Source organism: Salvelinus alpinus, chromosome 1, assembly GCF_045679555.1.
Source record: "Salvelinus alpinus chromosome 1, SLU_Salpinus.1, whole genome shotgun sequence".
NCBI lineage: Eukaryota > Metazoa > Chordata > Actinopteri > Salmoniformes > Salmonidae > Salvelinus > Salvelinus alpinus.
The window spans coordinates 101,360,730-101,372,976 of NC_092086.1; the positions used below are offsets into that span (position 1 = coordinate 101,360,730).

Consider the following 12,247-nt stretch of genomic DNA (forward strand, 5'->3'; position numbering starts at 1 on the left):
ACACCAGAACATATCTTGCACAATGCTTACAAACAAACAATCACCGACAAGGACAATGAGGGGGAACAGAGGGTTAAATACACAACATGTAATGAATGGGATTGGAACCAGGTGTGATACAAGACAAGACAAAACCAAAGGAAAATGAAAAGAGGATCAGCGATGGCTAGAAGGCCGGTGACTTTGACCGCCGAACGCCGCCCGAACAAGGAGAGGGACCAACTTCGGCGGAAGTCGTGACAAAATCAGTAGTTTTACATACTGAGAAGTAATGTACAGTAATTGTTCATTTTACCCCTTGTTAGAACAGCGAGTAACTGTCCAACATATCTGTTGTTAGAAAAATGTGTAACTGTCCAACGTATCTGTTGTTAGAACAATGTGTTCGCTGGTGAGGATTAGTATTTTTCCCTGTTCTTCAGCCACTGCAGTATGGAGATGATTCCAAGTCCCCTGGGCCCTTTTCCAGCCAAAGTGAGAAGCTGATCCCCAGATGCAAATTACTTTCCAAGGTCCTTGTGATTGCTCATTAACTTTCAGCAGGCATAAGTCCTAACTTTATTATTGACTGCACAGAATACACAATCCACCGACCTCTGCCACCTGCAACTAAATCTCTCTCTACCGATCCATCGTACTGATTTCTCCTACGGGCCAGAAAACTAGAGCCAGCAGTTTAGTCACCCTAAGTGTTTACATGCCTCCCCCACCCTGCCTGCTGCTCACACATGAATACAAACCCTATACCTCCCCATTACAGAGCAGCAAGAGGAACTGCCCCTCCCTACCTTCAGGCTATCCTCAAACCCTACACCCCAACCTGAGCACTCCGTTCTGCCACTTCTGGTCTCTTGGTCCTCCCACCCCTATCTTAGATAATCCCCCTCCTCACCTCGAACCCCCCCCCCTCCGGAAAAAAATAAATAATAATTTCCTGAACCAACACTTGCACTTTACTCCTCCCCCCTTTCTAGCTCTGACTTTGATGATATGTAGCTACTTTGTTGAGGAAAAGTGTAATTATGAAGCCTGTGATATGTGGTTGTCCCACCAGCTATCTTAAGATGAATGCACTAACTGTAAGTTGCTCTGGATAAGAGCGCCTGCTAAATGACTAAAATGTACATTTAAAATTACAACATACCAGTACACTACCTATCTTAGTCATCAGTCTCCCATCAGTCAATTTTTGCAGAAAGACTTAATTTTGTTATAAAATCTATAAAGGACAGGGACACCAAGAGAGCTTATAGTTTGGTACGAAAACACACATCAATCAACATTTATAGCTAGTTTATGACTTGTCATGATCTCTTCAGTCATAGCACTTTGGTTTATAACAGTTACACACAATGACGATCCCAGGAAGAGGTCTATTTCCCTTTCTGACATCATGAACAATGTGGATCGAAGATGTTCTGCCTTGGGCTTCTAAAATGTATCTAAATGTGGATAAGACTACCATGAAATCAGAACAGCAGGTGCATTTGTTGTAAACACATTCCTAAGAGTTTTCAATATCTTGCAAGTTATTCAGCGCTGCATAATATGGATACAGTGATTAGATTGGATACGATTTATTCAAGTTTCTTTATACATGCACTTTATATATAAACAATGTACGTCACCTGGGACATTGAACCAATTCTCAACAAAGGGGTCAAATTCAGTATCCCAGACCGATCTCAAAGAGTGGCATTCAGAGACCCATCAGGAAGTAGGTTTATTTATTCTGTACTAGCCGTCTATCCCATTCAGCTGTCTATACCTGTTTAATCAAATATTTACCGAAAGCTGGAGGAATTCTCAGCCTGCCATTATACATCTCCTGGCCTGGCTGAGGCGAGCTCGGGATCTCGCCAAGCCCAGCGCTTATGCAGATGAGGCACGGTGAATCAACATATTAAAAGGGGTTGACATTTGTCCTGATATATTGAATCGTTAGCGCGACAGAATCACTTAAGCCGGATCCACTAACATCAAGTTTCCTCTCGTTATTGACCCCCACAAGCCAAGCCTGACAAGTGGAGCTGCAGCAAAGTTCATTAATAATGTGAAATAAATCAATTGGCCTGGAAATAGTGGAAAAGGTGCAAACTGTAGTGAGGGTGTCTCAATTGCAGCATGGGGCTTTTGACCCATATTCCTCTTATATTCTGCACAGTTTTCACGTTTCGGAATGTCTGCATTCACCACCACATGCATCTCAGTGATCCTCAGGATATGTGCCTATGTGAAGTCTACATTCAAAACAATAGAACTGGACATTAAATTATATTATACAGTTTAATAATGTGACATGATATAATTTTCAACAAGGTGTATTCGAAACCTGTCCTTTGGTTCTATAGCATAACCCTCTGTATTACCTATCCACAGTCCAAACACACCCCTTCAGGGAGAAGAAGATGGACAGACCTAGAGTTGCAAAGGGAGGGTATATTACTGGAAACTTTCTACGTTTCCCAGTAAACTACCAGAATGTTGGTAACATTCAAGGATTTTATGTAATTTATCACAAGACATCACAAGTGGCTCGTTTGGGTACTTCAGATTATCACAGGTGTTTGTAATTATCTCTGGCCCTCTGTGTGGCCAAAGATAATTACAGACAAATAAGATTACTTTAAAATGAAAAATAGAATCACACAGCTGTAAAACATTATCCAAAATATAAACCATAAACTTAGTGAATAACATTGGTGTTTGACATGATTTTCTTTACAAACTTGTATTTATTTTACTATGTCTTTGTTGCCAATGTTTTGGCGCCAAATTGGTGGAAATAGAATGAAGTTGCAAGAATTGCGTATAATTGAAAATAATGCCATTGTTGATTAGATGCTTTTCATTAATTAGGCTATTTTCTTTTGAACCATATGGTCTATCCACTAGAAACTCATGGACAATATGGACACAGAATAAACTTTAATATATATATTTTTAAAGTTATTCAACTATTCATTTAAAAAAAATCCATAGACTGCCAAATATTACAGTAACTTTGGTAAATTACCAGTAGCTTTGCAACACTAGACAGAACAGACCAGAGAAGAAGAAAGCTCCGCTGTTCTATCACATAAATAATTCAAGATTAATGGGCAGGTTTTCAAAGTGGGTTAGACTGAGTAACTACAGTGGCAGACCAGTACAGTAACATTTTCATCAAATGGAAAGTGCTTCAGAACTTAATATTTGGTGTATTTCTGTGGGTTGGGGTCATTTCTCAGGACATGTGGTTTCTCCAGAGACAGAACATAAACAGAGACTCACAATATGAAGACAAATAAACCATGTTCTCCTGGAAACCAACCAAAGAGCAGTTTAGAATTCCATATATTCAGCAATCATTGCCCTGCCTCCATAGCCCAGTTATTATTGTCTCAGGAAAGATATAACAATATATTGCCTTTTTTATCTTCTGTATAGCACTACTTGAACGAACCGCAAAACCAAGCTACCGAATTAATATTGCGACGTTCAAACCCACTTTTATGAAAACAAAATAATTTTGTTACGATTGGGACAGATTTGGTAAGGCTTACTTTCAAAGAACTCATCCTAGCTTAGGCATTCTTCTTTGGTAACGTTTTTATACGATTAATACAATTACTATATAAATTGAGTCTCCAATCTCTAATTGAAATAGTTATCAAAATTAAGTGTATTTTGTTTTGTTACATTTCTTCTCTTTAAGATTTCATTTTAATTATTGATTACTTTGTTAGCATTTAGTTTGTCACTGCAAAAGTGACACACACATTTCTGCAGCCTGTCAGTCTCCATCTCTCATTTCTTCATCATTCCTCACTCTATTGATTACTGTTCTTCATCAACTGCCTACACGGCAACCAGACCTCTCACACCCTGGCAACGATCGGCTTGGCAATGGCAGGCAAAAGTGCAGTGTCAGCCAATCAGGACATCCTTCAGTGGCCGCTGTCACACTGGGAGAGTGTCCTTCTAACATAGGAGGAAAAAAACGGATCAATTAATTTGCCATTCTCACCTGAAAATGGGATCAAACTTCAGCCAAGGCAGATGAGGAGGCATACCATTAATCAGGGTGGAATGAGAAATTACTAATTGATTGTTGCATGCAGAATATAAAAATATTTCAAGTGATGTTGCATAAGTAATGTACTGTATATACCTACTGTATGTGTACAAGGCATCCACAACAAATGACTGAAAATACAAATATTTTAGATGTATATTAAAGGGGGGCTGAACTGACTGATTTAGCCTCAGTTTCAGTACTCCTCATTAGGAAATGCATCTGAGAACGAGATTTGGGTCTTTGAGGTGTGCTTTGGTGTGGGGGTCTCTTGTATGTGTGTGTTCGCACTTGGGAGGCATTGCAAACATTCACACTACCAAAACAGTACACAGTTAAAATCACTCACCCTTCGAGATAACTTGAAACAGTCTAACAGGGTCTTGTGTCTGGAAGTAGCCTAGACTAGCTAGCAAGCTAGCTTGCCAAATTATTTTGCCAATTAGTTTCAGTCCGCCGGTGTGCGATCGTGGCAAAGTTGGCTTGACTTTGGATAGCCTGTGGGGCCAGTTAGGGACTGTCAAGAAATTACACAATGTACAGTTGAAGTCGGAAGTTTACATACACTTAGGTTGGAGTCATTAAAACTCATTTTTCAACCACTCCACAAATTTCTTGTTAACAAACTATAGTTTTGGCAAGTCGGTTAGGACATCTACTTTGTGCATGTAACAAGTAATTTTTCCAACAATTGTTTACAGACAGATTATTTCACTTATAATTCACTGTATCACAATTCCAGTGGGTCGGTTAGGACATCTACTTTGTGCATGTAACAAGTAATTTTTCCAACAATTGTTTACAGACAGATTATTTCACTTATAATTCACTGTATCACAATTCCAGTGGGTCAGATGTTTACATACACTAAGTTGACTGTGCCTTTAAACAGCTTGGAAAATTCCAGAAAATTATGTCATGGTTTTAGAAGCTTCTGATAGGCTAAATGACATAATTTGAGTCAATTGGCGGTGTACCTGTGGATGTACTTCAAGGCCTACCTTCAAACCCAGTGCCTCTTTGCTTGACATTATGGGAAACTCAAAAGAAATCAGCCAAGACCTCAGAAAAATTAATTGTAAACCTCCACAAGTCTGGTTCATCCTTGGGAGCAATTTCCAAATGCCTGAAGGTACCACGTTCATCTGTACAACCAATAGTACGCAAGGATAAACACCATGGGACCACGCAACCGTCATACCGCTCAGGAAGGAGACGTGTTCTGTCTCCTAGAGATGAACGTACTTTGGTGCGAAAAGTGCAAATCAATCCCAGAACAACAGCATAGGACCTTGTGAAGATGCTGGAGGAAACAGGTACAAAAGTATCTATATCCACAGTAAAATGAGTCCTATATCGACATAACCTGAAAGGCCGCTCAGCAAGGAAGAAGCCACTGCTCCAAAACCGCCATAAAAAAGCCAGACTACGGTTTGCAACTGCACATGGGGACAAAGATTGTACTTTTTGGAGAAATGTCCTCTGGTCTGATGAAACAAAAATAGAACTGTTTGGCCATAATGACCATCGTTATGTTTGGAGGAAAAAGGGGGAGGCTTGCAAGCTGAAGAACACCATCCCAACCGTGAAGCACGGGGGTGGCAGCATCATGTTGTGGGAGTGCTTTGCTGCAGGAGGGACTGGTGCACTTCACAAAATAGACGGAATCATGAGGGATGAAAATGATGTGGATATATTGAAGCAACCTCTCAATACATCAGTCAGGAAGTGACTCAGTTACACCAGCTCTGTCAGGAGGAATGGGCCAAATCCACCCAACTTATTGCGGGAAGCTTGTGGAAGGCTACCCGAAACGTTTGACCCAAGTTAAACAATTTAAAGGCAACGCTACCAAATACTAATTGACTGTATGTAAACTTCTGACCGACTGGGAATGTGATGAAAGAAATAAAAGCTGAAATAAATCATTCTCTCTACTATTATTCTGACATTTCACATTCTTAAAATAAAGAATAAACTGACCTAAGACAGGGAATTTTTACTCGGATTAAATGTAAGGAATTGTGAAAAACTGAGTTTAAATGTGTTTGGCTAAGGTGTATGTAAACTTCCGACTTCAACAGTAAATGGGACAATATTGTCATGTTGCACATCTTTTAGTTCTCTCATTAAATAACTTCAATAGTTGTATATGAATTTCTACAGTTTATAGTTAGTTGGTTTGAGGATTTTAAGTCATTGAAAATTGGAGATTTAGAAATATTTTCGCATGTATATTGTGTAATTTACTGATGGTCCCTTACTAACCCCATAAGCTTATCCAAAGTCAAATCAAATTTACCTTGGTCAGCGTGCGTTTCACACCCACGTGTTGGGCATTATGATAGGACTGTGTGCAGCTGCGCTCCAAATTGATGATTACTTGGGTGCTGCCAGCTGTGGGCAGGTGGGCATGTGGCAGGATTTAAATAAATCCAGCCCAAGGAAAACTGTTAAGTGTCCATAATACCATAACATACCCTTTTTTCCTAATTATCTCTCAAATCTCATGACGAGACTGACTTTATGACCCAAATATTCATATTTACACGCTGTAGTCAATCTTGACACTAGAATAAATGTTTCTGACTCAAATTGATGCTGCTTATGTCGTTTTCAACCAGAAAAGTTGTTTTTTCAATTCAGTCGCAGTTTTCAAACATATTTCTCCAGTATTCCACGGGGTGGATCATGGCAAGTTTTTTGTTCTAATGAGGATACAATGCTGAGGATTTTCATTTTATTTGCTTCATTGAGTGTATTGACATAGTACAGGGGTCTCCAACCCTGTTCCTGGAGAGCTACCGTCCTGTAGGTTTTCACTCCAACCCAAATATAGCACACCTGATTCTAATAATTAGCTGGTTGATAAGCTGAACCAGGTTAGTTACAACTGGGATTGGAGCTCTCAAAGAACAGGGTTGGAGATGCCTGCCATTGTGTTTCTGAGTCAGCTGAGTAAAACCATACTGTTGCTATATGGGTGATTCTACAGAAGTGGTGCCAATTGCAGTCCCACTCCAAAAATGATATATGCAAAAAAACAATAGTTTAGTAGTCTCCATACTTAGGACATGTATTTACATCAATCCAGGGCATCTTGTTAAATTAATTTGGCTGTCCCAAACCCTGACTCCTATACTTCATGTTTGAAAATAAAGCAATTAATGATTTTTGTAATTTTTTAACACTATTATTTCAATAGATCATCTTTAGTTATTCTATTATTACATTGAAAGATACTGATCTAATCAGTAGTTTTGTTTATTTTTAAACATCTTTGTATAAAAAATGCTGTCCCACCTTTTGATGTCACTACTGAAACACACACACACACACACACACACACATAAAAAGACTAGAATTTCAAGTTCAAATTTTCAATATGTTTTTATTACACTCATACAGCAGTCAATACAAACTGAAATCCATAAGCATACAAAATATTAACGGATAAGAGCAATGAAAAAAATAAAAATAAGAGTAAAACCTTTTTTATCAATAATGTGGAGTGGTCTTAAATGGACTCATTAATCAATGAGCAGAAATATGGGTTTGGTGACCTCATGTACCATTTGGAGAGAATTTATGTGCCTTAAGCCACACCCCTACAAATATCACCAGGAGATTGGATTACACCCCTCTCCAGCATGGACTCATGTTGAGTAGTCTGTTTGCAAACATTTTTGGAGAAATGTGTGAGCAAGAGAATGTAATCTTCATGTATTTTAAGAAGTGTCAGTACCGAACATCTAATATGTCAACTTTATAAAGTACAGTTTTGGGACTAAAATATATGTTTGCTGGGATGTACTTTTGACCAAATTAAAGATTTTTTTTAAATGTTCAATTTATTTTACCTTTATTTCTACAGGTTATTCTCATTGAGATAACATCTCTTTTCCAAGAGAGACCTGGTCCAATAGCAGCAGGGGGAACAATGTTTCTGACAAAACAACTTACATACACTAACACAACATTAAGCGAAACTCTAAACACACATGCAGTACAACAATTACATATTACGTTAAAAACACGAAAGTTGACTAAAAACAGCTGTCCTAAAGACACACACATTGTGTACGATTTGATAGATAATTTATAAACCAATCTAGAGCATGACCAGTAAAAAGCCTTAGAAAAATCAATAAAGACAGACACACAATGTAACTTCTTATCAAGAGCACAGTGGATGTCATTTAAAACCTTCAATGTTGCTGAAACAGTGCTGTGGCCAGACCTAAAACCTGATTGCATTCCATTTAAAATGTTGTTTTCTTGGAAGTAGGCCTTTAGCTGCCTACTAACCAAGGACTCCAGTTCCTTTGACAGTGCAGACAATTTTGATATGGGTATGATAGCAGCATACCACCCTGCATACCACTGCTGGCTTGCTTCTGAAGCTAAGCAGGGTTGGTCCTGGTCAGTCCCTGGATGGGAGACCAGGTGCTGCTGGAAGTGGTGTTGGAGGGCCAGTAGGAGGCACTCTTTCCTCTGGTCTAAACAAAGATCCCAATGCCCCAGGGCAGTGATTGGGGACACTGCTCTGTGTAGGGTGCTGTCTTTCGGATGGGACGTTAAACGGGTGTCCTGACTCTCTGAGGTCATTAAAGATCCCATGGCACTTATTGTAAGAGTAGGGGTGTTAATCCCGGTGTCCTGGCTAAATTCCCAATCTGGCCCTCAACCATCACGGTCACCTAATAATCCCCAGTTTATAATTGGCTCATTCATCCCCCTCCTCTCCCCTGTAACTATTCCCCAGGTCGTTGCTGCAAATGAGAACGTGTTCTCAGTCAACTTAACTGGTAAAATAACGGTAAAAAAAATAAATAAAAAATAGCTATGGGGATTCTTTGAAGTCCAAAATAAGTCAAAATTGTCCAAACCGAAACCGTCACAACCAAAACAATTCAGACCATAGAGATATATAGAGGTAACATCTTTAAAAAATATATATATATATATTTATTGAATATTCGAAACATACAAAATACTTGCAGTGAAGCCGCTCAACAACTACATCATACCAGTCATCCAACAGATTCCCATTCAGATGAGACGGAAAAGAGAACATCTGCCTAAAATAATTTGCTTCTCCTTTTAAAATATCATTCGGAGAATCATAGATGACTCCGTCTTCAGTAACGAGTTTCTGCAAATTCTTTTTGTTAGCGTTCCTGTATTGGAGATTCAGGAAGAATTTTGTGCATTTTTATCCATATTCCATCCAGTTTGCTTTACTTTTGTAATAGATTACATTAGATCGTTCTTGAATAAGTTCCTCAAGTTATTTTTGTTTTTCCTCTTATTTTGTATCTCTGTAGTATCGTTTTTATTGCTATCTACCTGTACTATTAGTTCATGGATTTCCCTTGTTAGTCGTGTCTCTTTAGCCAGAAACTGCTTTTTATTATTGATGAATATTGAATTGAATGACCCCTGAAGGTAAATTTAAAGGTATCCCAAACAATAAGGGGATTTGCTGAACCTATATTATACTGGAAAAATTCTGTTATAAATTATTTTGTCTTAGTTAAAAATAAGTCGTCCTCCAGTAAACTTTGATTAAATTTCCAATATCCCCGTCCACATGGAAAATCTATAAGAGTTATGTGAATGCCAATTAGATGATGATCCGGTCGCATTCTGTCTCCTATTAAAACTTTTTTAACCTTTGATGCAAGAGAGACAAGAAAGTAGTCAAGACGACTAGCTTGATTAAGTCTCCTCTATGTATATCTCACTAGGTCGGGGTTTTTTAGTCTCCAAATATCCACTATTTCTAATGTGTCCATAATATTTGTGATTTCCTTGAGGACACGGTTATGATAGCTTGTTGAGTGATTACCTTTACGGTCCATTGAGGTACTTAACACTGTGTTATAGTCTCTTAACATAATGATTAGATCATGTGTTACCTGTAAGTTCAATAAATTGGTATAAATGTTTTCAAAGAAGTGTGGATCATCCTGATTTGGACCATATAGATGAATGAGCCAAATCTCTTTTTCGTCCACTTTCATATTCAAAAGGATCCACCTTCCTTTTTGATATGAATGTGCAAATAGTCAGGAATGATTCGCATGATTAATTCATTATTAATTAATATCATCACACCCTTTGAGTTCCTTTGTCCATGACAGAAAATTAGAGGTATCATCTTTGTATCTGTGCCATTATGGCGTCTGTGACAGCACGGGCAGCGCCATTGTGGCTATCTGCATTTTAAAGTTGAATGTGCCATGCTCTACCAACTGAGCTACAGAGGACCACCATGTGGGTAGTGGACAAGTGCACACTTCAGGAAAAAGTGTATAGTATGGAGGTGGATAGCCAGCATGGGGGGCACCAACCCTCCAAGAGCTATCTACAGTATTTGGACAAAACATAGATGCCTATAATGTGCTATACTGTACTGTACTGTGCTCTACTGTACTGCACTGTACTCTACCGTACTCTAAAGTACTCTTCTGTGAGGTGCTGTGCTGTGCTGTACTGTACTGTACTGTATCCTACTGTACTGTGTTGTACTGTACTCAAGTTAACTCAAGGATACTTGAGTTTCTTACAATTTAAGAAAGGGCCCATGGACTCTTGCAGGGGCATGAATTGGGTATGGCAGTCACCATACCCTAGCTCAAGGTTTCCAAAACTCGGTCCTGGGGCCCACACTGGGTCAGAGCAGGCTGGAGCCTCCTGGGTTAGAAGAAGTTGGTGTGAGGAGCTATAGGACGACGGGATTATTGTAATGGCTGAAATGGAATAAATGGAACCGAGTCAAACGTGGTTTCCATATGTTTGATGTGTTTGATACGGTTTCATTTATTCCATTCCAGCCATTACAATGAGCCTGTCCTCCTATAGCTCCTCCCACCAGCCTCCTCTGCCATGGGTGCACGTTTAGTTTTTTTGCCCTAGCACTACACAGCTGATTCAGATAACCAACTCATCATAAAGCTTTGATTATTTCAATCAGCTGTGTAGTGCTAGGGAAAAAAACAAAATGTGCACCCAGGGGGGCTCCAGGACTGAGTTTGGGAAACCTTGCCCTAGCTCAACACCAACAATTTAAAATAGGCTATTAAAACCATTCCAGTCTCGACTAAAAGGCAAATGAATGCTGACTGTAGGACTATTGTGGACATCTGGGAGCGGGAGGGAATGCTTTTTGTATGGCTGGCTGGCTTTATGGAGAGCAGAGGTCTGTATATAATGATGAGATAATGACGCCCTAACAATGGGAGTCGTTGTCCCAAAGGTGGGAAGGAAGATGACAAGCTTAGGTCCAAATAAGCTCATAGAAACACATTGGACATATTTTGGACAGATTTTGGCGCAATTGAAACTTCTCGCTTCGCCTCTTCCTCTCTGTGGAGAGCGCATCGACGCAGCTGCAGGGAACAGTGGGACTTTTTCCTCAACACATTGCAGAGGTAAAGTTGGGCCCAGTTCCACGAGGGGGCTTGAGGGGGAGTTCAAACATTATTCCCTTCAGTTTTTGTTTTATGTCCATATATAAAAATTGCGAAAAAAGGTAAAACGATTGAGTGAAAGGATGGCGCAAAAAACATCTGTATCTCCGCTGTCCTGTGTCAGCACAATGGACAGGGCGCACCGCGAGGTGTGTAAGGGGGCTACGGAAAGCCACTGGGCGGTGAGGTATGAATCCTTTGTGTTTCCATAAAAAGCAGGAAAAAACGCTTATCTCTGTGGTAGGCTAAGTGAATAACGTGATACGCCGCCTGTAATATTTTATTTAGAATTATAAGGACGGGGTAAAATGTACCATTGAAGCTGCTTCACTCTTAGCTAGCTATCTGTAAAAAGCATTAGTGTTTGCGTTAGTGTTTGCATATTTAGCTAGCTCAAACCAGCTAATCTGCCACGATGGATATCAGAAATTGGTTTCGCCAAAGTACCCAGACATAGGAGAAGGAGAGCAATGAGCATCAGCAGTAACATCAAACCACAGAGGCCGCCGCCAAGCCCAGCAGCGATGATGCTGCCGAGCTCTAACTAGCTCCGTGTGCAGAGCCTACCCACCCTTCCACCAATGCCGCCAGGATAATGGCTCCATAGCTGCCTCCTTTTCCGACTTTTCCTGATGATCTTGGAACAGAGGAGCCAGCCCAGAATAGACTAGAATCCTATCCTAACCGCAGGTTCTGTCCAAAACGTTAATTTAAT

The 12,247-nt window shown here is 39.7% G+C and overlaps 1 long non-coding RNA gene across 1 annotated transcript; it reads right to left on the minus strand.

The window, feature by feature from the left end:
• Nucleotides 1-3,807: 3,807 nt before the first annotated feature.
• Nucleotides 3,808-4,560, minus strand: LOC139568385 (uncharacterized). The gene is made up of 2 exons (XR_011673593.1): nt 4,407-4,560; nt 3,808-3,963 (listed from the first exon to the last, which is right to left on the minus strand). It is a non-coding gene; the product is annotated as an uncharacterized lncRNA (long non-coding RNA).
• Between the last annotated feature and the right edge of the window lie 7,687 nt (nt 4,561-12,247).